This window comes from Vulpes vulpes, unplaced genomic scaffold (assembly GCF_048418805.1).
Source record: "Vulpes vulpes isolate BD-2025 unplaced genomic scaffold, VulVul3 u000000698, whole genome shotgun sequence".
Lineage (NCBI taxonomy): Eukaryota > Metazoa > Chordata > Mammalia > Carnivora > Canidae > Vulpes > Vulpes vulpes.
In genome coordinates, this window is record NW_027325792.1 from 611908 (window position 1) to 636515 (window position 24608).

General features: G+C 45.3%; 2 protein-coding genes, 1 long non-coding RNA gene and 1 pseudogene across 3 annotated transcripts in view; 2 read left to right on the plus strand and 2 right to left on the minus strand.

The window, feature by feature from the left end:
• LOC140597381 (uncharacterized) overlaps positions 1 to 13586 on the minus strand; it is a 54471-nt gene extending 40885 nt beyond the window's left edge. The window contains exon 1 of the long non-coding RNA XR_011999231.1: positions 13435 to 13586. This is a non-coding gene — a long non-coding RNA (uncharacterized lncRNA). The remainder of the gene's footprint in view (positions 1 to 13434) is intronic.
• The window catches only part of LOC140597372 (uncharacterized), a 340786-nt gene that overhangs the window by 104377 nt on the left and 211801 nt on the right, over positions 1 to 24608 (plus strand). The window lies entirely within an intron of this gene.
• The window catches only part of LOC140597388 (piwi-like protein 1), a 125207-nt gene that overhangs the window by 84345 nt on the left and 16254 nt on the right, over positions 1 to 24608 (minus strand). The gene's annotated exons all lie outside the window — the stretch shown is intronic.
• LOC140597374 (phosphoglycerate kinase 1 pseudogene) lies at positions 2505 to 12771 on the plus strand (annotated as a pseudogene).

The window sequence follows — 24608 nt, forward strand, 5'->3', positions numbered from 1 at the left end:
TCAGTGCCCTAACACAAACAAAGGAAAATGATTCATCTTCTCCCTAAATTCCCTTCAACTATTCATCTTTTTATCGTTAACACAGTTTCTTTTTCTTTTCTGGAACATCATATAGTTAAAGTTATATATAGTATGTGACCTTCTCACTTTGGCTTCTTTCACTTAGTAATTTGCATTGAAGTTTCCTCCATGTATTTCTATGGCTTGATGGCTCATTTTTATTTTAGTGCTCAATAATATTTGTTTGTATTTATCACATACACGTATTGCAAAACTTCTTGGTTCCTTCCAAGTCTTGGCAACTATGAACAAAAGCTGCTATAAACATCTATGTGCAGGTTTTTGTGTGAGCATAAGTTTTCAGGTCCTTCAGATAAATGCCAAGGAACTGAAATCTTCAGATTATCCAGATGTCACTAATATCTTGGTCTGTTCCAATCCCATTGCCGTTTACCTTTTCTATGCCAAGTATGGTTTATGAACTAGTAACATAGGCGCCAAATACGAGCTTTTTGGAATCTCAAGTCTCACTCCAGGCCTACTAAATTAGAGCTTGTATTTGATGAAAGTCCTCAGGCAATCGATGTGTACATGAAAGTCTGAGAAGCAGTGCCATCAATTCTAACACCTCTGATTATAAAATATAAGTCTCCACTTTGACCTAGAGTTAGAAACATGCCTAAAATCAGTAGGAGCTTTTGAGACAAACAAAAAAATCTTCAAATCCCAGCCCTTCTGCTTCTGAAGTGATTCTCTTGAACAGGTAATGCAACATTTCTCCTCTTTCTCCATCGATGCAATGATGAAAATAAGACCTTGTTGCTGTATTAAGAAATGTCATATGCAACTGATGAATTATTGAAAACTACAGCTGAAACTAATAATGTACTATACGTTAGCTAACGTAATTTAAATATAAAAATGAAGTGTGATAAAAAAATAAAAAGTACTCATCACTGAGGTATAATAAATGGTCAATTGTGAATAAAAATTATGATTAGAGATAAATTAGAGAAAAGGAACAGCTCTTGAGGTTACAAAATGGTTAGTTGTAAATTGTGAATTAAAGATAACCTGATAACTGATGGGAGTTATTCTAATGCCATGCCACTTTGCTATAACAGCAATTCTTACCAGTTCAATTAAGCTTATATTTTCAAGGATTCTTAGTTTTCTCCTGGAATTATGATCAACATAGTAATTTTTTATATTATTTTTTCTGAGAAACATTTTTAGGTAATGGGGGGAAAATGAGCCCTCTCTTAGAATATATAAAAGATATATAAAAGACTGTTTAAAATATGTATATATGTATAAAAGATGTTTAAAATATATTTCTTTGTGGAACATATTAAATGGATCATTATTTGTATGAGATTTTTAAAACTCACTGTGGCTTATTATGCAAATTTTAAACTGACATTGGATAGGTAAATTATGTTTAGGCAGTTTTCAAGAACTGGATTTTTGATTCAATAGACCATAGCAACTCTTCGATGTGCTATATTGTAATTCATTAAATTATCTTCTAGCACATGCATAGCTATCATGATGCTAATGGGTATTCATATTTAAATCATGAACGAAAGTTATACATATATACACCAATTTTTCATATCAAAAAGCTTGGAACTGAAAGAACTATAGAGCAAAACACAGTATTTGAACACATTTTTATGGTGTTGTGATTTCTAGATTATCTCTGTATTTGTTAAGCCTATCTGTTGTGTCAGTTATCAATTCATTGCCTTTCATTTCCAAATGTACCTCCAATATGGTAAACAACAGAATTGGCTTAAGCATTTCTCTTTTTAAATGCACACTGTTAAGTTTCTCAGTAGAGGGCAGCAGGGGAGATTTTGCAGGAGGTAGAGACTTCCTCCAATTCACAGCACTATCCAGGAGGATAGGCAGTGTGGGTATAAGGACATCTGGTAAGGAACTACTACTTAGCAGTCACAAGCCTAGGATGAAGGTCCTTTGACCTTTCAGCCTCATCCTGGCAATGATATTTCTACAGACAGCCTGGACTCCTCTGACAAGCCTAGTACAGCCTGCATAAAGCTACTTGTGTCCAGAAGGTCACACACCAAGTCAGTCCTTCAAAGAGTAAGTTCTAACAACCTTTCACCCCTACTGGCACCTGGATTCCCACTGCAGATCCAGCAACCATTTTCTTGTCACATGTCATTTTCTTATCTTTGTCTATACCTCCGGAGGTGGCTGTTGTTTGCACAGCAGTTCTGGCCTGGCCATTCCAGTGGTCAGCTCTGCTCTCTAGGAGCCAAACTACATTTTCTCCAGTATTTGAACACATTTTTACAGTGTTGTGATTTATGGATTATCTCTGTATCTGTTAATACCCTTTTCAAGTTTACCCTTTCTTAGGTACTCTTTCTCTGCTTTACCACACAGAATTTCTTTGTATCTTATAGTTATGTTTGTCAGAGTAACAGTAATTCTTTGTATTAAACTGTTCTGCTTTAACCTACTACATGTTTTTGTTTGTTTGTTTGTTTTGTTTTGTTTTGTTTTTGTCTCCTGATTGGGCTCAGAGTGCTACTTTGGCTTTCTACAATTAGAAGTGAAACTTGTTCAAGAGATCATTTTATTACAATAAGGGCTACTACTTACTGTGAACTATCTATGTGCCAGGCTCTTCACAATTATGATCTCACTTCATCCTCATGGAAATCTTATGAAGTGCGTACTTCATTCTACAAATGAAGTATATAGGGATCCCTGGGTGGCACAGTGGTTTGGTGCCTGCATTTGGCCCAGGGAGCGATCCTGGAGACCCGGGATCGAATCCCACATCAGGCTCCCAGTGCATGGAGCCTGCTTCTCCCTCTGCCTATGTCTCTGCCTCTCTCTCTCTCTCTCTCTGTGACTATCATAAATAAATAAAAATTAAAAAAACAAACAAATGAAGTATATACAAGGCTTATAATTAAAGCAATTTACTCAAGGTCATGACTGACTCAAGACTTAAAACGAGTCCTCTCTCAATACTATCATTGTGCTTATCACTACTATCTTAACTCCTAAACACCATAAAAGTCAACTAAAATGTCCACGAATATCTTATTTTTTTCTGAATGATTGATAACATAGGATCTTATGGGTTTATTATCCAGATAGAACGTAAAATACATATTTGGATATCATAGCTTTCCAGGTTATGCTTGAAGCCATGAATATAAATAGAATCACCCAAGGAGAATGGAGAAAAAAAAAAGAAAAAAAAAAGTTAACAGGCTTGGAGAAGACCTGGGAAAACACTGACATTTAAAGAACAGAGGAGGGATCCCTGGGTGGCGCAGTGGTTTGGCGCCTGCCTTTGGCCCAGGGCGCGATCCTGGAGACGCGGGATCGAGTCCCACGTCGGGCTCCCGGTGCATGGAGCCTGCTTCTCTCTCTGCCTGTGTCTCTGCCTCTCTCTCTCTCTCTGTGACTATCATAAATAAATAAAAATTAAAAAAAAAAATAAAAAAATAAAATGTTTAAAAAAAAAAAATAAAGAACAGAGGAGCTCTCGGCATTCCGCACGAGGTTGGAGCACACGCAGGCTGCTTTCTTCTCCGCTGTTTAAGCTCTCAGCCTCGCAGCCCTTCTATTGCCAGGATGTCACTTTCTAACAGGCTGACTCTGAACAAGCTCGACGTGAAGGGCAAGTGGGTCGTCATGAGAGTGGACTTCAACCTATGAAGAGCCTATGTTCCTATGAAGAACAACCAGATAACAACCAACCAGAGAATCAAGGCTGCCATCCCAAGTATCAAATTCTGCTTGGACAATGGAGCCAAGTCAGTTCTTATGAGCCATCTGGGCCGGCCTGATGGTGTCCCCATGCCAGACAAGTATTCTTTGGGGCCAGCTGCTATAGAACTTAAGTCTGTGCTGGGCAAGGATGTTTTATTCTTAAAGGACTGTGTGGGCCAAGAAGTGGAGAAAGCTTGTGCTGACCCAGCTGCTGGGTCTGTCATCCTGCTGGAGAACCTTTGCTTTCATGTGGAGGAAGAAGGGAAGGGAAAAGATGCTTCTGGGAATAAGATTAAAGCTGAGTCAGTCAAAATAGAAGCCTTCCAAGCTTCACTTTCCAAGCTAGGAGATGTCTATGTCAATGATGCTTTTGGCACTGCTCACTGAGCCCCCAGCTCCATGGTGGGAGTCAGTCTGCCACAGAAGGCCGGAGGTTTCTTGATGAAGAAGGAGCTGAAATAGGCCTTGGAATGCCCAGAGCGACCCATCCTGGCCATCCTGGGTGGAGCTAAAGTTGCAGACAAGATCCAGCTGATCAGTAATATGCTGGACAAAGTCAATGAGATGATTATTGGTGGTGGAATGGCTTTTACCTTCCTGAAGGTGCTCAACAACATGGAGATTGGGACTCCTCTGTTTGATGAAGAGGGAGCCAAGATCGTCAAAGACCTGATGTCCAAAGCTGAGAAGAATGGTGTGAAAATTACCTTGCCAGTTGACTTCGTCACTGCTGAAAAGTTTGATGAGCATGCCAACACTGGCCAAGCCACTGTGGCCTCTGGCATACCTGCTGGCTGGATGGGCTTGGACCATGGTCCTGAGAGCAGCAAGAAATATGCTGAGGCAGTTGCTCAGGCTAAGCAGACCATGGGGAATGGACCTGTGGGCATATTTGAATGGGAAGCTTTTGCCCGAGGAACCAAAGCCCTCATGGATGAGGTGGTGAAAGCCACCGCCAGGGGCTGCATCACCATCATAGGTGGTGGAGACACTGCCACTTGCTGTGCCAAATGGAACACAGAGGATAAAGTCAGCCATGTGAGCACTGGGGGTGGTGCGAGTTTAGAGCTTTTGGAAGGTCCAGTCCTTCCTGGGGTGGATGCTCTTAGCAGTGTTTAGTACTTTCCTGCCTTTTGGTTCCTGTGCACAGCCCCTAAGTCAACCTAGCACTTGCTGCATCTCTCCTTGGCATTAGCTAAAATCTTCCCTCATGTCAAAATTCAGCTAGTGGCCAAGAGATGCAGTACCAGGAACCCTTAAAGAGGCGCACAGCATCTCAGCTCCTCTTTACTGCACCCTGGATTTGCCTACATTCTTCAGGATCCCATTTGAATTTCTTAGTGACTAAACCATTGTGCATTCTAGAGTGCATATATTTATATTTTGCTTGCTAGAAGAAAATGAGCTGTGTTGGCTTCTCTTTTTGAAGTAGCTTATTCTGATTACAGCTGTGTCATTGTTTCACTACTCAGCATGGAAATAAGATGAAATTCCAATTGTAGGCAGGTAGGGAGACAAAGTTGGTGATCTATTAAATCAATAAAAGTATCCACTGAAACAGAGAAAAAAATAAAGAACAGAGGAAAAGAAACAGTAGAAAAAAAGCAAGAAAGTATAGTGTACTGGAAGCTAAGAGATTTTCAGAAACGAAACATCACAAAGAAAACAAGAAGGACGATGAAAAATGTGTGTTTTGGCTTTAGCAACATAGAGGTCAATGGTTGGAAGAGTGAAATTGGTGGGCCTAAATTCCATATTATACTGAGATGAATGCACAAAAGGTAAAGAAGTATAAACTTTGAGTAAAACAACTCTTTAAGATACTTGACAATGGAAAGAAGAGGACTTCTGTGAAGATATGTAGGGCCAAGGTGGTATTTTGGGTTATTTCCCATAAGATGAGAGAGACTTGAAAATGTTGAAGTTGCAACATTCTGAGAACTTAATGTTTAAGATATAGAAGGGAAATGAATGATAAAATCCTCAAGGAGGCAGGAAGTATAGAGAGCATATAAGGTGGGTGAATTAAAATAATTCTTAGTTTTAAAGATTTTTACATCAACTTTGACATTCACTGATTTTGACACTAATCTTACCTGAATCATACACATAGAGAAAGGGGGGATGGGGAGGAGAAGAGATAGCTTGTTTTCAACAAATAGAGTTAGCATCATCAGCCTTGCATGGTTTTCCTTAATTTTATTTTATTTTATTTTTTTAAAATTTTATTTATTTATTTATTTATGATAGTCAGAGAGAGAGAGGCAGAGACACAGGCAGAGGGAGAAGCAGGCTCCATGCACCGGGAGCCCAACGTGGGACTCGATCCCGGGTCTCCAGGATCGCGCCCTGGGCCAAAGGCAGGCACCAAACCGCTGCGCCACCCAGGGATCCCGGTTTTCCTTAATTTTAAAGTTCTAGTAGAAAGCTCCATTTGTCTGGGAGCTATAAAGTCATCTTTGGAATTTCAGATTCCTACTCTGTGTCATATTCTCCAGTCCTCTAGGGAGAAGAAGCTGCTGAATTCATAGACATGTTTAGACTAGCAAGGCCTACTGCAGAGAAAGAAGGATGTACATATTTCAGAACACAAAAGGATTGAAGTAGACTATAAGTCCCTTAAAGGGAAGAACTATGTGAAATCACTCTGTTGTCCATTAACTAACCTAATCTTTCACTTTGGGCAGGTACATAATTAGGATACTTACATAACCATACTCATCCTTACCTAGTATATTGGGAGGTTTGGCTTCCGTAACATCCTTTATAGAAAAGCTGTGTCTATCTAAACTGATTTCTTCCGATTTTAAACTAAGCAAAGTAAAATATTAAGCCCTCTCTTGCTGTGGTGTATTCCAAGTGTCCCTATATTTCGCATTGACAGTCTTTATTCTCAATCAACTCCTTCGGACCCCCTGTAGTTTTCTAATTTGACCTTTCCATATAATTCAAATGCTAGGACCTAGCCCACACTGAAGTAACTCTCCAACACAATTTTGGCAAAATTAAAGTAGGCTCTGGCTTTTGGAAAAATAAGTAATACGGTAATACATGTTAGCTCTTTATTTTCTTCTAATTTTTGACATTCAAGTGATGCCATAGTGCTTTATCGTTAGCTACATCAGCAGTTAGCTTTGCCAAGTGAGGTTGCTAGCTCTTCTAAATGCAAATTAAAAGAGAAAAGAAAAGAAAGGAGCAAAGCATTAGCAGGCAGCAAAGAGATATGGTACATGGCCAACAAGGTAATAGCCTTATGGTGAGCCACTGCTCCAGAGAGGGAGGGTTATCTTGTCAATGGTATTAAACTTAAGACCCTGTTTCACTTGCACTGATGTCTGTCAAGGGAAGGGACCGGGATGCAGGAAGAGATTAAGAACTTCTCCCTAAATCAGTAATCAGTATCCTTCTAACAACCACAGAAAGGGTCTTAACATCTGTGAGAGTAGTCACTGTCCAGGCTGTGAGGAAACACGGGGAGAGGTGTGTAATGTTCATTGCTTCTAACTGTGAACACTTAACACTTGCGGCAACCGGAAAGAATCTGCAGTGCCCTCTTCATTCACAAAGGACACTATGACTATCTATTATTGAATAGTGGGTATTAGAAGAGCATCTCATCATTTTTAGAGTTTTATTTCACGTTCATAAAAACATTTCCATTTTTCTCTTCCTGAAGAGAGCCTCTTGGACTGAAACTGCCAGTGACTTTCCACATCCCTCATCCTGTTTCATTACAGAAACGCTCATAAAGACACAATTTTCTCCTATCAATAAATATGTTTGATGTTCCATAGAAGTTCTATGTAATACATGCAGAACAATGGAGTCAGACTCTAGGATTAATGATTGTCAAAGCAACTTGAAGCGACGAGCCTGCCTCTGGATGCTCAGCGGTGGATGTGATGCGGGTGTTCAGTGGGAAACCAGAATGAGCAATAAAGCCCACGAGTAATAATCATAAATCCCAAAGAGGCATCACCCTTTCTTAAGACATGTTTAAACTCCTTGAGAACGAAGACTGTAAGGTGCAATCTGCTTTTAGAGGCATTATATTGTTCTAATACATTTAGTTTAAGTTGGAAGTGGAGCATGCCTGGACTGAGGAGCTTTTCCATGCAGTGGACTCAGCTGCAGCTCCACGCGGACTGCCAGGACAGGATGCGATGCTGATGGTGTTCTGAGCAGACTCCCAACATTTTCCTAACTTGAATTTGTTTTATTTTTACATCATATTCCTGTTAAAGGCTCCTAAAATCTCCTAGCCATCAAGTGTCTCAAAATACAGACTCTACATGGAAAGTATTTGGAGACACCGAATAATTTAGTGTGCCTTACGTATAGGATAAGGGACAAAAGGACTGATGTTTCTCAAAACAGACCATTAGGTTGGCTGTATTCAATTCTGATTCTATATATTTAGGACTCACTGAATTCATAGTTCACGGTACTTGCTGCCAAGATAAATAGTTTTTTTTTCTGCTTTTTGTATTTTCTCACATGAAGACACACTCACCAAGAAATCAAGTAGCAATTGAAGAACTAGACACACTGTGTGGGAAACGTCATGTTGGATATATAGTCTAGATGACCCCTTGATTAATACATAGAGGATTCACCTTTTTTCTTTCACTTCTCATTATTTTGAATCACATATCGCACAAACCAAATAATACTACATCTCAAAGGGAAAAATGTACGAAAGTATTTGTCAACCAAAACTCCTAGTAATTCATCACAGAATTTTCAATGTGCTGCTTTCCATGAACCTCATGCAAGTTCATGAATATTATTGAAGTCCACTGTCATGTAAAGTTTGGATCTTGCAGGAATCTAGGAAAAAAGTTCATACACTCTTTTCTGAATATTGGTAAAAATATATGTATAGTGCTCAAATAACAAGGATACAGTGAAGCAATTTTTAAGGATTATCCTACCACAGTATTATTTTACATACTTAGTAAAGAGATAAACTCTGTTCAGGAATCTCAAGACAGGGGTTTTTATTACTTCCAGAAGTTCAAGTAATTATTTAATAGCTACTATAGTTTGTAAAACATTTTAAAGTTCAGGTTGCACATCATTAGCACAGAGCCTCAGTCCTGCAGATTTCAAGCCTCAGAAACAGGCAACATATACTTCGTTTGATGGAAATTCAGACAGAGATATCTAATTCGCTACCCTGCGGAGTAAGGAAGATAAGCTGAGGCATCTGGTCAACACACTCAATGGGGATGGGGAGACCTTGCCATCTCTATAAAGGGGGTAGAGATTTATAAATCTTATTATTTCCATATATATGGCCTTTCACAACTTACCAGCTTATTTTCACATAGCTCATTTAATATAACAGTTATATAAAAGGTAAGACATTATTTTTTTCTATTTTTATTGTTGTAACTTCTCTGCACACTCATCACCTTAATAACACCTAAATATTACCTTGAGATGACATTTTTTGTTTCTCAAAACCTTCACTAGATCTCATGCTCTTTGGAAGCATAGAGTATGCATAAAGTGCCTTTTCTAGTTATAGTGTCCATACATGTATTGTATCTATGCACACACACAAACAATACTATAAAGTTCAGTACATGATAGCCACTCATTGAGGGCTGAAAAATGAATCACTGAGTGAATAAAGGAACACCTCACATTGTTTCATTTCTCCTTAGCCCTTTTGATTATCCATTCAATTAATTTATTACTAAGTACCTAGCACCGTGCCACCCTGTAGGATATTAACGATACAGTAATCAATTAAAGGTTATTCCACAGTGTGGTCCAATGATCTGCCTGCTGCCATCTGGATGCTTGTTAAAAACTCAAATTCCTGGGCCCAATCCCAGACTTACTGAATTAGAATCTCATGGATACTGAAGTCAGAAAAGCATTGCACAATAAGTTGACAATCTTGCAAAAACAGGTCGATGGATTTTTTAAAAAATCATATTAAAAAAACATCCTTTCTTTTAATCTTTCTACAGTATTTTCTCTATGCAATTTCTCTTAGTTATAGATTGGGTAAGACTAAAATTCAGGACAAATGGAAAACTAAGAACAACATGTAAATGAAAATTCTAAACCAAGGTAAATGGTGAACTAGTTTTTTGGGTCTAGGACTTCATAAAAAAACAGTCTTTCTGGGAACCCATCCTTGTGAAAAGCATTAATCATTAGAGAAAATCAGACAGGAATCTACAAATGACCTGGAGTCATAAATCAAGGAACAATTTTTGTCCTCATTTAGCCATGGTTATGTAGAATATGAAAATATGTATTCCCAGTAGTGGAAAAACCAAGTCCCAGTCAATTAAATTATAGACTGCCACTGGCTTACTTACATTCATGCTTAAAAATGATGTATTATTTTCCTTTCCCATTTCTATTACTTGATATTCTTGCAACTCGTTTAATTATTATAACTGTTTTGTGACACAGAGTTCAGTTTACAAAGACCTAATCCAGAGGTAAAGAGCCCAGTTTGCTTGCTCTCTCCCTGCTGTCTCAGTGAGACTGAGTCAGGGCTACACTTGGGGCCTTCCTGCAGTCTCAGATATCAGAACTCTGATCATGTTGTTTTAGGGTCAGTTGCTACAGATAAACTGGATGGATCGGGGTGGTGGTGGTGGAGTAGGGATTTTAAAGCTGGGAGGAGTGGATATTTATCCCAGCTCTGTTGGTAATTAGCAGAGTGGCCTTATTTACTTATTCTTTGCTTTTCTCTAAAATTTAGTCATGCAGTATTAAAGAATCATTGCAAGGAAGAAAAATAAACACTTGCCTATTTCCTGCTGATTAATGGAGCCAAGATATAAGCGTTATTGTTAAATGACTATTAAATGCAGGGTGGTGATGTTTAGGCCTAGAAAAGTAAATCAAATTATTTGAAGTCACCCAGCTAATAGAGTGCAGTGTGTCTTGACTTGCATTTACTCAATTCTCGTCAGTATACTTTCCACTCTCAAACATTTCCTAAGCTTGTAGATGAATTACAGTGGTTTATAAACAGGACGGGGGTAATTGCCAAGAATATGGAAGTGGACAGGGAAGAAGGAGCACATGCTGTAGTTAATAGATCTCAGGCAGAACAAGAACAAGTGGCACCGGCTGGCCAGTGTCCAGGTTCTGCTGAAATGTGAACGCACAGGATTCTCTGAAGCCTGAAGGAGCCTGTCAGACTGGCCAGAAGTAGGCGGTGGCACTGCAGCAGGAATGGCTGTCAGACCTTCAGCCAATTTTTTTACCTTAGCAGCTCTGGCTCCCTGGTTAGTCTCCATTACAATATTAATCTCTGAGTTAGTAGAGAGATTTTCTGACCAAATACTCTTTTAAAAGAAAACCTGTTTTCAAATCAAGAGAAATGTTAAACTGGTTAGAGTTCAAAGTCTGAGGTAGTCACCATTCCACATGACCACAAGAAATGTCTTAGTTTTGTATGCCTGGCATGGGCCACAATAACTAAGAGAGGCAAAGAACTCAAAAGGCCATCTGGGGAAGTTTCTTCAAAGGCAATGGCAGGATAGGTTCTATTTGAAGAAAGATCAGAGCAAAGAACAGTTAATTGTAGTTAGAACAGAGTCAAGTATATCATGTTGCTGGCTTGATTAGAGAGCCAGGACTGTGATGGACAGTGATGAAGAGATTTTTCTCTAAACCAAGGGTCAAGAACCTTTTTCTGTAAAGGGCTAGACAATATTTTCAGTTTTGAAGAGCGTAAGATTTTGTCACAAGTACTCAGTTTGTCACTGTAGCACAAAAGCAGCCATAAATGACTGGCAAATGAATCAGTAAGGCTAGGGTCCAATAGGATTTTGTTTGCCAAACGTGAAGAAAGCTAGATTAGGTCTACGAGCTATAGTTTATCAACCTCTGCTCTGGAATAAAAACGTTTAAATTGAAAAAGAAACACTTGTGTTGTTTCTAGTGTCCCTACCCCACAGCCAGTGGGGAGACCTGAATTTTTCTTGAACCAAAACCTCTTCCATATAACACAGAACATACCTTCATAGGTTATGAAGGTACAGTGCAGGTTATGGAGGATGTTATCACTAAGGGTAGGGGAGACTCTGTACTAATGTTACAACTTCTGTGTGAATGTAAAAAAAAAAAATAAGAAGTTTAATAAATAAAGAGGTTGGCGTTATTGCTGAAATAAATCACTAATTCCTTTTGACTGATTTATTCAGCGGAAAACACAAGGTCATAGACCAAAGGCAGTAACTACAGAGGCCCTGAACCCACGTTAGGGCACAGAGCAGAGACTTGTCATAATTCACGAGAAGGTGTAATTGGACTCCAGAGCCTGGATTTCTTCCAGTTCCTCTCCTGTCTCCTGGCCTTTGCACCTGCTTCCCTCTGCTAGAAACACTCTTTCCCCTACATCTTTACCCAGTTAATGCCTACAGGCACTTCAAATGGAAGCTTAACTGCCATGTATTCCAGGACACTTTCTCTGACCACCCAGAGTAAATTAAACACCACCCACCTAGTTTGGAATATTCATCATATATTATCCCAATTACTAGTTACCTGTTTTCCCTGCTACGATGTGAGGTTCATGAAGAGAAGGATTTGTTCTATACTTTCAGATATGTTTTCCAGGCAAACAGGCAAAGAATGAAAGATAATCATAATACCCATTTTATGTGAGGATGTGGTTAAATAGGCACTTTCATATACCAAGAGATGAGGAGATTCTCATGTATTTCCTTGATATTCTCTCTCTCCCTCTCCTTCTGGCTGGAAAGGAGTACTGGTCGTGAAGAGTCTCAGATTTTACATTCTTCCCCAGCTTCCCTATCCCTTAGCATAACATCCAAGCTTTGAACATGACAGTTAAGACCAATGTATCGGGATCCCTGGGTGGCGCAGCAGTTTGGCGCCTGCCTTTAGCCCAGGGCGCGATCCTGGAGACCCGGGATCGAATCCCACGTCGGGCTCCCGGTGCATGGAGCCTGCTTCTCCCTCTGCCTCTGTCTCTGCCTCTCTCTCTCTCTCTCTCTCTCTCTCTCTCTCTCTCTCTGTGTGACTATCATAAATAAATAAAAATTAAAAAAAAAAAAAAAGACCAATGTATCCCCAACATCTAAGGTTAGTGCCTGGCACTTGCTAGGTGCTCATTAAATATTTGTTGGAAGAATGAATGGATGGATAAATGCTTGCCAAGAGGGCTCATACTACAAAACATTTACACCAAGTTGATCTGAGCTAGAAAAAAAAAAATGTAAGAAAGTATCATTATAAATTTCCAAAATGCTGTGGACTCACTATCTTCCCTTCTCACCTCTTCTCCAGAATGGCAGCGATCCCTGTCCCACTTACCAAATGAGAGGAGAGACACAGAGAAGCTAAATGACTCCTCTAGGGCCATGGTTAGTAAGAAGACAGTAGGCTTAATTCATGGGAGAAGAAAGATGCCTAAGATTGCAGGATCCTACACCCCACTCCTAATCTGGAGATCCGGCGTTGCCAGTAAGCACCTGAATTGTCCCAAGGTCCTAAACTAGGCTAATTCGGAGACGAACATCCAGATGGCCTTCATGTAATTTCTTCCAAGTCAAGTGCATATCAAGGGGGAGAAACGAAAGGTGCTTTGTGCAACAGGGCGCAATTTCCAAGAAGGCCAGCAGGTGGCGGCAGAGCACACCCAGGCGTCTGGTCTTTCTGGCTCACCTGCTGTTTTCCACCAGGTAATGCACAATTTTGTCCAGCACCTTCTCAAACAAGGCAGTGCGGATCCACAGGTGCTTGATGGCTAGTGGGGACAGGTTGGGCAGCTTCGGCAGCTTCCGCACATTCTCCTGGAGGCCCTGGATCTGATTTCACCTTCAAGACCAGTAAAGAAGAAGGATGAATATTCACAAAAGAGGAAATCCAACAGGACCAATATGCAAACAGCAACCTCTCAAGGAAATGAAGGGAATGGCAACCAAAACAACAAAAGAGCCCTTATTGCTCCTGGCAAGTGGGCAAAGAGTTGGAGGAATCATAATACCCAACAAGCATGAAGATGCAGGGAAATACACTTTCATACACTGTTGATGGGTAAGCCGGATTCTCATAGTGATTCCCTTCCCTTCCCTTCCTTTCCCTTTCCCTTCCCTTCCCTTCCCAGCCCAGGACTTCAGTCACACAGAGGCACCTTGGAGAGCTGTGGGCCCAGCATCTCAAAATTCATGAGAGCCTCACATGGGAAAACCCTTCCCTACCCTACCCTACCCTACCCTACCCTTCCCTCCCCCTCCCTTCCCTTCCCCTCCCCCTCCCTTCCCTTCCCTTCTCTCTCTTCTCTTCTCTTCTCTTCTCTTCTCTTCTCTTCTCTTCTCTTCTTTCTCTTCTCTTCTCTTCTCTTCTCTTCTCTTCTCTTCTCTCTCTCTCTCTCTCTCTCTCTCTCTCTCTCTCTCTTCCCTCCCCCTCTCTCCCCTCTCCCTGTCATGGATAAGTGGTTGCATGAATGAAGGAATGGCTCTCCCTTACCAACTGGCATGGGTATCTCTAATTCCTCCATTAGAAAGTCACTCCCAATATCATGGAAGGCCGATGGACATCCACCCCTTTAAGAAGTTCTCAGCAAACACCTGGAAATTTAGCAGATGGACTGGAAGACACCTGAAAACCAAGTGGCTGAGGAGTCACTTGGGATTCCTAATGGGAGTTGGCAATGTAAAATCCACAGCCCTGCCCATCACACAGTTCTGGCCAGCAGCTCTGGGCTGGTATGGCCTGAAAGGCAAGGCAAGGGCCATTGCCCATCCAGTGAAGTGGAAGGAACACCCATGGCAGAGAAGGCAAACATGGCATGCGTGCTTCTTTCTCCTGTCTCGTGCCATCTAATCAATCTGAGCATTCTTTCCTGTGAAACCCAAGAGTAGCTCTAGAATCTTTCACAACAAGGTCCTTTGGGCAGCCTCTAGCAACAACTGGAGCTGAAACCTATTTGGCATCCCTGACCAGGCTCCAGATCAAGGCTTTGGCTGAACAATTAGGACTCTGGCGAGGCTCTGGTGGAAGGTGCTCAGGTACACATACTCAGGCCATGAGCCTCCCCCAGCAAACATAATCAGCTCTTAAGACATGTGAGTGAAGTCAAGGCTCCCCTTCAATGGTGGCCTCAATGTGACACCTGGTCCATGCAGACAGAGACCATACTGCTTTGATTAAACTTTGGTCTTCCTGCATTCAGAATGGGGTCTGGCTCCCAAAAGCCACTTTATGCATTCAACAATCGTGTCTTGAACATTTCTAGGCACTGTCCAGGCACTGGGATGGGGAGTAACAGATGTTAGTTGCCTGTTCCCAGGAGTTCAGAGTTAAGCGGGGAAGATAGACAAGAATCAAGGAAACAAATGAAAGAGTAATTAGAGGTGGTGATAACCACAGGGAAGTAAGTAAATAAGTGATCTAAAAGAAAAATTGGGTGAGGGTTGGAATTTATCCTTAACTGGGGCAAAGCCTGAGATGACAAGAAACTAGCCACGGAAAATGAAGTATGGGAACCGGGTGGTGGGTAGAACATGTGCAAAGGCCCTGGGGTAGGAAACAATCTGGCAGGTTTGGGGAGCAGAAAGGAAACCGGAGAGAGGAACTGGCAGGAGGCATGGGTTCTTGCAGAGCTCAGGGAGGAACGTGGAGTCAGGGGGACTGTCCTCTGCAGGGCGTGCCCTGCCCATACCCCATGCTCCATACTCACGTGCTCTCAATCAGCTGCTCCAGGTCCTGCACCTTGTGGCTCAGCTCCTCGGCCGGCGGGAAGTTCTTGCCCACTTTCATGAAGAGAGCTGCAATCTTGTTGCTGCGCAGAAAGCCAGCCGCCCGCCGCCGCAGCCCATGCAGGACGCAGGCCTCCACAGCCGCTGTAGGGACATGACAGTCAGTAGGCCCTGCCCTGCCCACACTCCCACGCACCCAGCCCAGGACTTCAGTCACACAGAGGCGCCTTGGAGAGCTGCGGGCCCAGCATCTCAGAATTCATGAGAGCCTCACATGGGAAAACCGCATATGCCTCTCTCCCTTCCACTCCCTCGAAAGGGAGCAAGACAGCTGAGGAGTTAACCTATGCTCGCTGCCCAAGGTCAGACTATCTGCCCACATCCTTTCCCAGACACTAAGCAGTCGTGTGACCTCCAGCAACTACTTCCCCTCCTTGTGTCTCAGTTTCTTCATCTGAGAAGTGGGGAGAGCATGAACGTGCATCTTAAAAGGTTGCTGTTAGAATGAGGTGGAAAAAATGCATGGAAAGCACTTCACACAGAGCCCAGTACACAGTAAGTGCTTTAGGAACATTAGCTATTGCTCCTGCCAGGGAGAGAGGAGGGACCAGACCACAGGACTGTTGAGCTTTGTCTGGGCTCAAGATAAAAGTGACATAAACGTCACTACTGTGATTCTAGTAACAGCTAGCATTACAGATCTCATTCTCCCTCTGCCACAGCCAAGGAAGAAAGGACAACCATCCCCATTTTTCAGATGTGAAAACTGAGGCTCTAAGAAGCAAACCGAATTGCCCAGGGCCACCTGGAAAAAAGTGACCAAGTTGGGATTCAAAACTGGGCCTGAGGGGGATCCCTGGGTGGCTCAGTGGTTTCGCGCCTGCCTTTGGCCCAGGGCACGATCCTGGAGTCCTGGGGTCAAGTCCCGCATCGGGCTCCCGGCATAGAGCCTGCTTCCCCCTCTGCCTGTGTCTCTGCCTCTCTCTCTCTCTCTATGTCTATCATAAACAAATAAAAATAAATCTTTAAAAAAAAAAAACCAGACCTGAGCCCATGGTGTGCTCACAACACCTGTGTCTCCATGAAGGATTTGAAGAGAGGCTTCACTCATCATTTCCCGTGTCTATGTCTGCCCTGGGTGGTAGTCTGGGCTCTACCTCTAACTTGCTGTGTGACCTCAAGCAAATCACTTTCCATTTCTGGGACTTAGTGTTCCCTGCTGGGAGACAGTCCCTGTGGAGGCCACTCTGATGACCCCAATCTTATTTCTGGTACTTTCAGCAGGCCTCTATTAGTGTTTTCCTACCTTCTATCTCACACAGTGAGACCAGTGTGTAGTTTTAGCTTACTCAATCCTGGTGGAAAAAGCCCACGAAGTGAGTGTGCTAGTCGCCGTCACTCCAAAGAAGGAGAACGCCAACAGTCCAAGGGTTAAGAGCCCGGCCAAGGTCATGTTGTGTGCAAGGACAAATACTGAGAAGTTCTGGTTTAATTTCTTGTCTTGGGTTGTTGTTGTTGTTGTTAGCAATTACTTGGCTTTTATTTTTTTAATTAATTTTTTAAAATAGGCTCCACATCCACCATGGAGCTTGAGCTCATAACCCTGAGATCAAGAGTTGTGTGCTCTACCAACTGTGCCAGCCAGGTGCCCCAGTAATTGCTTGGCTTTGAATGAATGTCCACTTATTGCCTAATTTGCTTATGGGCTTAAAATAGTCTGGATAAGCATCTATTAAACACCTTCATTTTTGCTTACACACACAACACTTTTCATCCATTTATACTTCAAGAAGTTAAGTAACTATCCAGGTATTGGCAGCTTGGTTGACTCTTTCTGACAATGAATCCTAAGGAACGGTGGATCAGAGACCCCTCAGGGAGACCCTGTAGGCCTTACTCAGTGCCATCACATTTCTTCCCTCATCCCAAACTGTGGCTGGAGTTAGAGGATTATTGTGATTTTTATCACTTTCTATTCCTCTAAGTCTTTAATGGGTAGGTATCGTAGCACATTTTGAAATGGGCATGCCGATTATTTTCTTTGCAAATAAAGATGTCCGGGAGAAAAAAATATAGGTAAATACATTCCCATATTTACATTTGTGTGTATGTGTCCTTTCATATACATACACGTTCATGTAATTATGTGCATACAGACTCCTCTATATATACATAAATATGCAAGTATATAAATATACATATATATGTAGCTTAAACAGATCTCACTTCAAAAAACATAAAATTTTGCCAAGGTCACCCAACACACAAGTGGCAGAGAAGGGATGTGAACCCAGGTCGGCCTGGCTGCAAAGGGCCCAAACTGACGTCAGCAGGCTCCCAGGTCATGACGTGTGTTCCCACAGGTGGTACGCCCAGCCATCTGGATGAAGCCGAGGGCCCAGTCAGGTCTCCTCGCTCGGGCCTCTCTATGAGACCAAGGCCACGAGAGGGGGATTACAGCACGTCCTTCACCCCAACACATGCCAGTCATGAAATAATAAAGGTTTTTAGGGAGAAAGAAACTCCCCCACTTATACGTACACACTGATACGTAGAAACAGAATCCTGACTCCGGGGACACGCAAAACCTGCGTCTGTAGCCTGTAACCGAGGTGGAAGTATAGTAAGAACCTGGCAGCATGGTTATTTCTGGAGCCTTGCAAGCAAAGCTGATTCAAGGAGAGACGTCTGAGTCATGCTCTGAGCCCTGGGCCTGCCTCCGGTGCTGAGCCAGCTGGACATGATCCCTCAGGATGGTGTGATGGTTCCTCACTCCCTGAATTTTTAAAGCCCATCCATCCCCTCCCATTATTTAGCAACAGCCATAGGCAGGGCGGGGGAAGGGGCACGGAGCCATTCCTCAGATGGAGCCATTCCTCAGATGCGAGACCCACATCACTAGGGGTGTGGGTTGGTGGCTGTGAACTGAGAGGGGAAAGCAGGCCCTCCGGCATCAACAGTGATTAACCCTTCGTAGGTGGCACGGGGGCCATTCTTAATGTCTTCTGGAGACATTGTTGTATTTCCAAATTCCCTAATGGGGCCCCTTGGAAATCTGAAAATAACGTTGGAGTTACAAAGCAAAAAAGCAGTTAAGAACCCTTGCTTGCACAAAGATGCCACTCCCCCAGGTCAGCCCACAGAGAAAGAAGCCACTTTCAAGGCCACAGGCCACGGGCTCACCACAGAAGGAGATGATGTGGCTGCTGTCCTCGTGGACAAACTTCCGTGTGACGGCCTCCTCCATGATCTGCTTCACCTGGAAGGCAGAGGCAGCTGGACGGGAGACCCAAATGCGACCCGGGTGTGGTCACCCCAAAGGGCTGTGTCGCTCCTCCTGGGCTTCTCAGGCCGTCCACAGTGTTTTGATAACTGCTTTCCTTTCATACCCTCCTCACCCCGTCTTCTGTTAAGTCTGAGGCCTGTGGCCTAGAAGAGCTCCACACTTCACATTCTCCTGAAGCATTTTTTCGGGTGCTTGCTCTGCACTTTTCAGATGTCACACGAAATGTCATCTCCCTCCTTGACCCCATTATCTGAGACAGCCCTCCCCGTGACTCCATCCATTCCTCGTTACAGTTCCTTCAGGGTACTTACACTATTCCTGTCCTGTTTCTTTGCGTACCGTCTCCCTCCTCTGGGATATAAATGCTCTGAGGGCAGGGCCTCATCTGCCTCAGAGCCTGCAAACTGTGGCCTCCCTGATGTTAGGGGCTGAACTGTATCCCTGCCCCCCACTCATACGCTGAAACCTTAACCCCGAGTACCTTAGGATGTCATCTATTTGTCGACAAGGTCTTCAAGAGCTAATTATGTTAAAATGAGGTCATTAGGGTGGGCGCTCACCTGGTACGACTGGTGTCCTTATAAAAGGAAGTCTGAGCACAGAGCACTACAGAGGGAAGAGTCCGCCATCCTGGGAGAAGAGGGCCATGTACGAGAACACCCAGAACAGAGCTTTCCCTCACAGACGTCGGAAGGAGTCAATTCTGCCAACACCATGATACTGGACTTCCAGCCTCCAGAAGTGTGAGAAGGTAAATATCTGGCATTCAGGTCCCCCCGGGTGTGGTAGCTTGTCATGGCAGCCGGGGCAGACAGACACACCCACCGTCAGCATCCTCACCATCAGGCTCCACGTCCTCATCCCCCCAGCGGAGCACTTCTCTGCCAGAGGAGGAATGAGTGAACGAGTGAATGAGTTCTAGGCTTACCTGTATTAACTCACTGTACCCTCTCCTCAGCCCTGTGCGGGGTGGGCCTATTTTTATGAGAATGAAGATCAGAGAGCCTAAGCAGCCAGCCCAAGGTCACACAGTGTACAGGAGGCAGGAGCAGAAACCCAGGCTCTTGATGCTACTCTAGAAGCTTCAGCCAATGGCTTGTCTCTGAAAATAATAATGCTGCTCTAGCTTACACACACTTGCACAGCACTGTGGTAAGCACACATGGTATTATGGAGTCACATGCTGAAGCCCTATTCTCCCCCTCCTGGTGTGATGGTATTTGGAGGTGGGGCCTCGGGGGGGGGGGGGGGGGGTAATCAGGGTTACACAAAGTCCTGAAGGCAAGGGCCTCAGGATGGGCCTAGTGTCCTTAAAAGAAGAGGAAGAAATCAGAGCAAAGTGAGACGGTGGTTGCCTGCAAGCCAGGAAGAGAACCCTCACCGGGAGCTGAATCTGCTAGCACCTTGACCTCGGACTTCTCAGCTGGCAAACTGCAAGAAATAAAGGTCTGTTTAGGCCACTCTATCTGTGGTGTTCTGCTACGCCAGTCTGAGCAGAGGCATGCGGCCAGCCCCACATAATCCCCACAGCATGGTTCCCAGGTGGCCCCTACCACCCACTTCATTCACAAGAAAATTATGAAATGCAGAGGTATCGGTTACTACCTAGCCAAGGTCAGAACATCCAAGGTCATCCTGCTGAGGTTTCTACGCTGGGCAATCTGACTCCAAGGGGAGCCTCTGCCCACTCCACTCCACTCCAGAAACAGGGGTCAGATGCACTTACTGGGGTCACCGCCCTCCGTGACACAACAGAGGAAACAACCCCTTCCTCTTACTCTCCCTCTCTCCAGAAGGCCGGGAGGACCCCCTAACCACTGTCTGTGGTTCATAGCAACACTGGTGCTCTTATTTCCCAGCTCAGCTCAAGCCGGGGTGGAGTCTGGGGGCTTCGGCCTCTCTCTGCTACATGATGGCCTGGCCCAGCAAAACTAAGATTCAGAAGTCCGCTGTTGGCAAAAACCATGGGCAGAGTTCTTGGGAGGGGGGGGTTCCTGTGTGCTTGAGGGAGAGCAAAAGGGCTTTCCAGGTTGGGGCACGGAGTCCAGGGAAGGCTACTGGCCCCTCCTTGGCCCCTTGGACAAGAGCTGATCACATGGTAGGTATCACAGTGTGCCCCACAGAACCCTTCAGGACTGGAGGCTGCTTAGGGGGGTGCTGGAGAACCCTTAGAGGGGTTGCCAGTCCCTTAGAGGACAGGGGACTACTTCAGCCACAGGGAGAGCTTCCCCCAAGGTCTCACTGCTTCCCAGGGTGGCCCTCACCCAGAGACTGGAGCAGGCGGGCCCTGAAGATTTGGCATCCTCGCCCCAGCTTGGGACAGCTTTGAAGGGCCACAAAGCTCCCTGGGAACTCGTCGTGGCGCTCCCATGAAAGCCCCGTGGCCCATCTTCTCCTTTGGCCCTCTCCTGCTTGCTTCACTCTGCTCCCCGGGTGTCAATCCCAAAGGCATACCCAAATAAGCCTGCATGCTGACCTCCATCTCCACAATGGCCTCCACTCAGGTACCGCCAAGCCAAAGCATGCACACATGTGAGCAACAGTCAACAGGGAGACGTCGTCGTAAACAGTTCAAATGCTCATGAATGCAGTTCGGCAGGAGGCCCTCGCACTGAGGGCACAGAGCAGCAGGGATGGAGTCAAACAGTCCTGCCCAGGACGACCTTTCACTCCAATGAGCCAAAAGGTAGGACAAGCTAAGACAGGCACAGGGCAAATGTGACATTGCCCAGCAGGGCCAGCAGCACCAGCACCAGGTGGGACCTGGTAGAGACACAAATGCTTGGCCTCCGACCCATGGAATCAGCAACTCCAGGATGTTTATCAAGCTCTCCGAGGAAATCGCACGCAAGCTCAGATGGCAGCAGGAGGTGCGAGAGGATAGAAAACAGGAAGCTGTCCCAAAATCCTTAGGAAGAGATTCAGCAGTCACGGCTCCTGTCTGGGACCTTCCCCACACAGCCAGCCCCTTCTGGCCACCTCTCCTGGGCCCCATGTCAGACCAGGGGAGGTAACAGTTGCGGCTTCCTCACTATTACCACCACAGGGTGCTGCATCCTTGGCGCACCCCACCCTGCCTTGGTCATAGTGCCTTTATTAAATTCACCTTACTGTACTCCCTTTGGGGGAATCCTCTGTTTCCTATCGTTACCCAGACTGGACACACGCGCTGTCTCAAGTCCAAACTCTGCAGAGTGGAGAAGGTTGTCCGTTTATCGCTGTGGACTCTGAAACTCAGGAAGGGCAATCCCCAGGGAAGGCTGGCTCCAGGACTCTTGTCCTGGGGATGGATCTGGGGTGGGGTGGGTGGTGGAGGTGCAAATGCAGCACCTGTGGGTAGTGGGTAGTGCTCAGCCTGGGGAGGGGCCCTGACAAGTGAGGTGCCCCCCACTTCTGCTGGCTCCCAGCTGTGGGCCAGAAGTTAGTAACAGGCTGCCAGCCTGAGGCCAGAAGAGGAAATTAAAAAGGCAGCGGGGTGGGGCGGAAGTCTCCCTGGGAAGGACGCTGAGAGCCTCCCAGGAGAGAGCAAGGGCTGCAGGAAGAGGCTGTGACCCACACCCTCGAGGGCGGGCCCCATCCCCAGGGAACTGGCCAGACCTGGGGGGTGAGGGAGAGGGCCACAGAAGGCCTCTGAAATTCAGTTCAACCACCTTTCCCTTCTCAGGCGCCAGGCATGAGCTTGGACTCAGTCGGCTGTGAAAGCTGACAGATGTGAGGGACCTGGGGTGGTCTGGGCATGGTGGCAGTGGCAGGTGGCCTCCCGGCCCCTCCCCAGCCTCTGTGATTTCTCTAATCTTCAGCCCTGGGATCATGTGTGATTCAGGCAGCACAGAGGCAGTGGCTGTGGTAGCTGGGACTCGAGGCCCACAGACCTCCATCTGCATCCCGGCTCAACCCCTCGTGTCCAGGGCGACGGTTAAATGGGCTGCTGTTTGCAAAAGGGCAGGCCTGGCTAGGACATAGTAGAAGTTTCATGATGCTAAAGCTTGCTGCCATTTTTTATTTTTTGAGCACTCACTGTGTTCCTGGAACTGTATATAGCGTGACAACCCAAATGAAGTGGATTACTGAATTATTCCCTTTTCCCAGATGGGGAAACTGAGGCAGGGAGCTGTTCGATAACCACCCCAGGTCATGCAGAGGAGGCACGATCAGACCCAGGGCCTTTATTCTAACAAATACTTTGTCTCATAGCAGAAGTTGGAGGCCATTTTGAACAAAATGCTTTTGTTATTGCCCAGCTTAGAGTGAGAGAGTATGTTTACTGAGCACCTACTATGTGCCGGGGTCTCTGTACAGAATACCTTGTTTAATCCTCACAGGAACATCATCATCCCCATTTTAAAGCTGCATAAACTGAGGTTCACAAGAGTTTATGCAATTTGCCCTAAGGTTACAAAACCAGGAAAGGGCATGGTCAGGACCTCTTGAACTTAGGTCTCACAGTCAGCAATGCCTCCAGCCCTGCCCAGAAAGGGGTCAGGCCCTCTAAAATCCCAAAGTGCTGAGAAACCTATGAGAAAGGGATTCCTAGGTCTCGCCCAACATGGAGACCAAAGAAGCACTAACTGCAAGTCAGGAGTCCTGAGTCACCCGGACCGGACTCTGCCACCCATGTCCTGTGGGGGCCTCTTCAGGGCAGGGAGACCTCAAAGGTCACAGTGGTCAGGAAGCTTTCATCCCTGTCTAGCACCCATTCTAAGGAGTCCTCCAACATCTGCTTGCATTCCCCCAGTGATGGGGAGCTCACTTCCTTCAGAACCAGCTTGTTAGCTCTAACGACAGGATGTTAGGAGGCAGTGGAGAGGCTAGGAGCCAGAATGTGGAGTCACTGACCTGACATCGAATCCTTGACCACTCATGATGCTGGACAAGCTTCCTCACTTGTCAAATAGGGTGGATGATCATAGTGTCCCTGCCTCATTGGGTAACGGGAGCCTTGCAAGAGCCCTGTGGAGACAGTGCCTGGCACATGGTAGGAATTCTACAAACAGGAGCCAGTCTTAGAGGATAGGGACTGCCTAGTTCAGGGCCGGCCCACAGTAGATATTCATGAGTGTGAGCTATGGGGCCCTTCAGCTCGATGCACTTACCCCAGCTTCCCATCCAGGGGCTATTTAGGACCTCACTGGCCTCTGGGGCAGTGGCCTGGCCCCACCCCTGCTCGTGGGATCTCAGACCATCAACCCCTGTCAGCCCCACCCTGCAAATTCAGGAACCAGCCCCGCCCTCCCACCCTCCACCTGCAAATATTTCAATAGCACACAGGAGAAGTAATCAATCTCAGGAGGAAGGCAGGCAGGGAAACCGAGGCCAATCCGAAAAGCAGGAAGACGGGACTCGTGGGGGCTCCCCGGCCTGCCGTGCCTTCTCCCCACCCCATTCCTGCCACCTGCCCACTGATACCCAGATAGCCTCACGTGGCCCACCTGGAACCCTGCTAGGTTCCAGATCAACTCACTACTCCCGGCTGCCTCTCCACACAGTGCCGTGCTCACCGCTTTTATGCCTGGATCGGAATAATACAGCCCAGCGTGCAAGGCTCCCATAAGGATTATGGAAAGTATCAGCAGAGGGCCTCTAACAGGACCCAGCATAATACAGCTGGCATCCTATAAAGGGAGGCACCTTAGTAAAGCCAGTAAGAATAGGAGATCAGGAGTCACCAGGCTCAGGTCAAATTCCAATTCTGCCATTGGCTGGATGACCTCAGGCCTCAGTTTCCTTATCTGTGAAATGGAGATGATATACCACCTGTCAGGGCTGCTATGTGCAGATTTCATGAAAAAAGCATGCACAGCGCTCAGAATGGGAGCAGGAGCTCAGAACCACACAGTGTAAAAGCTTCATGC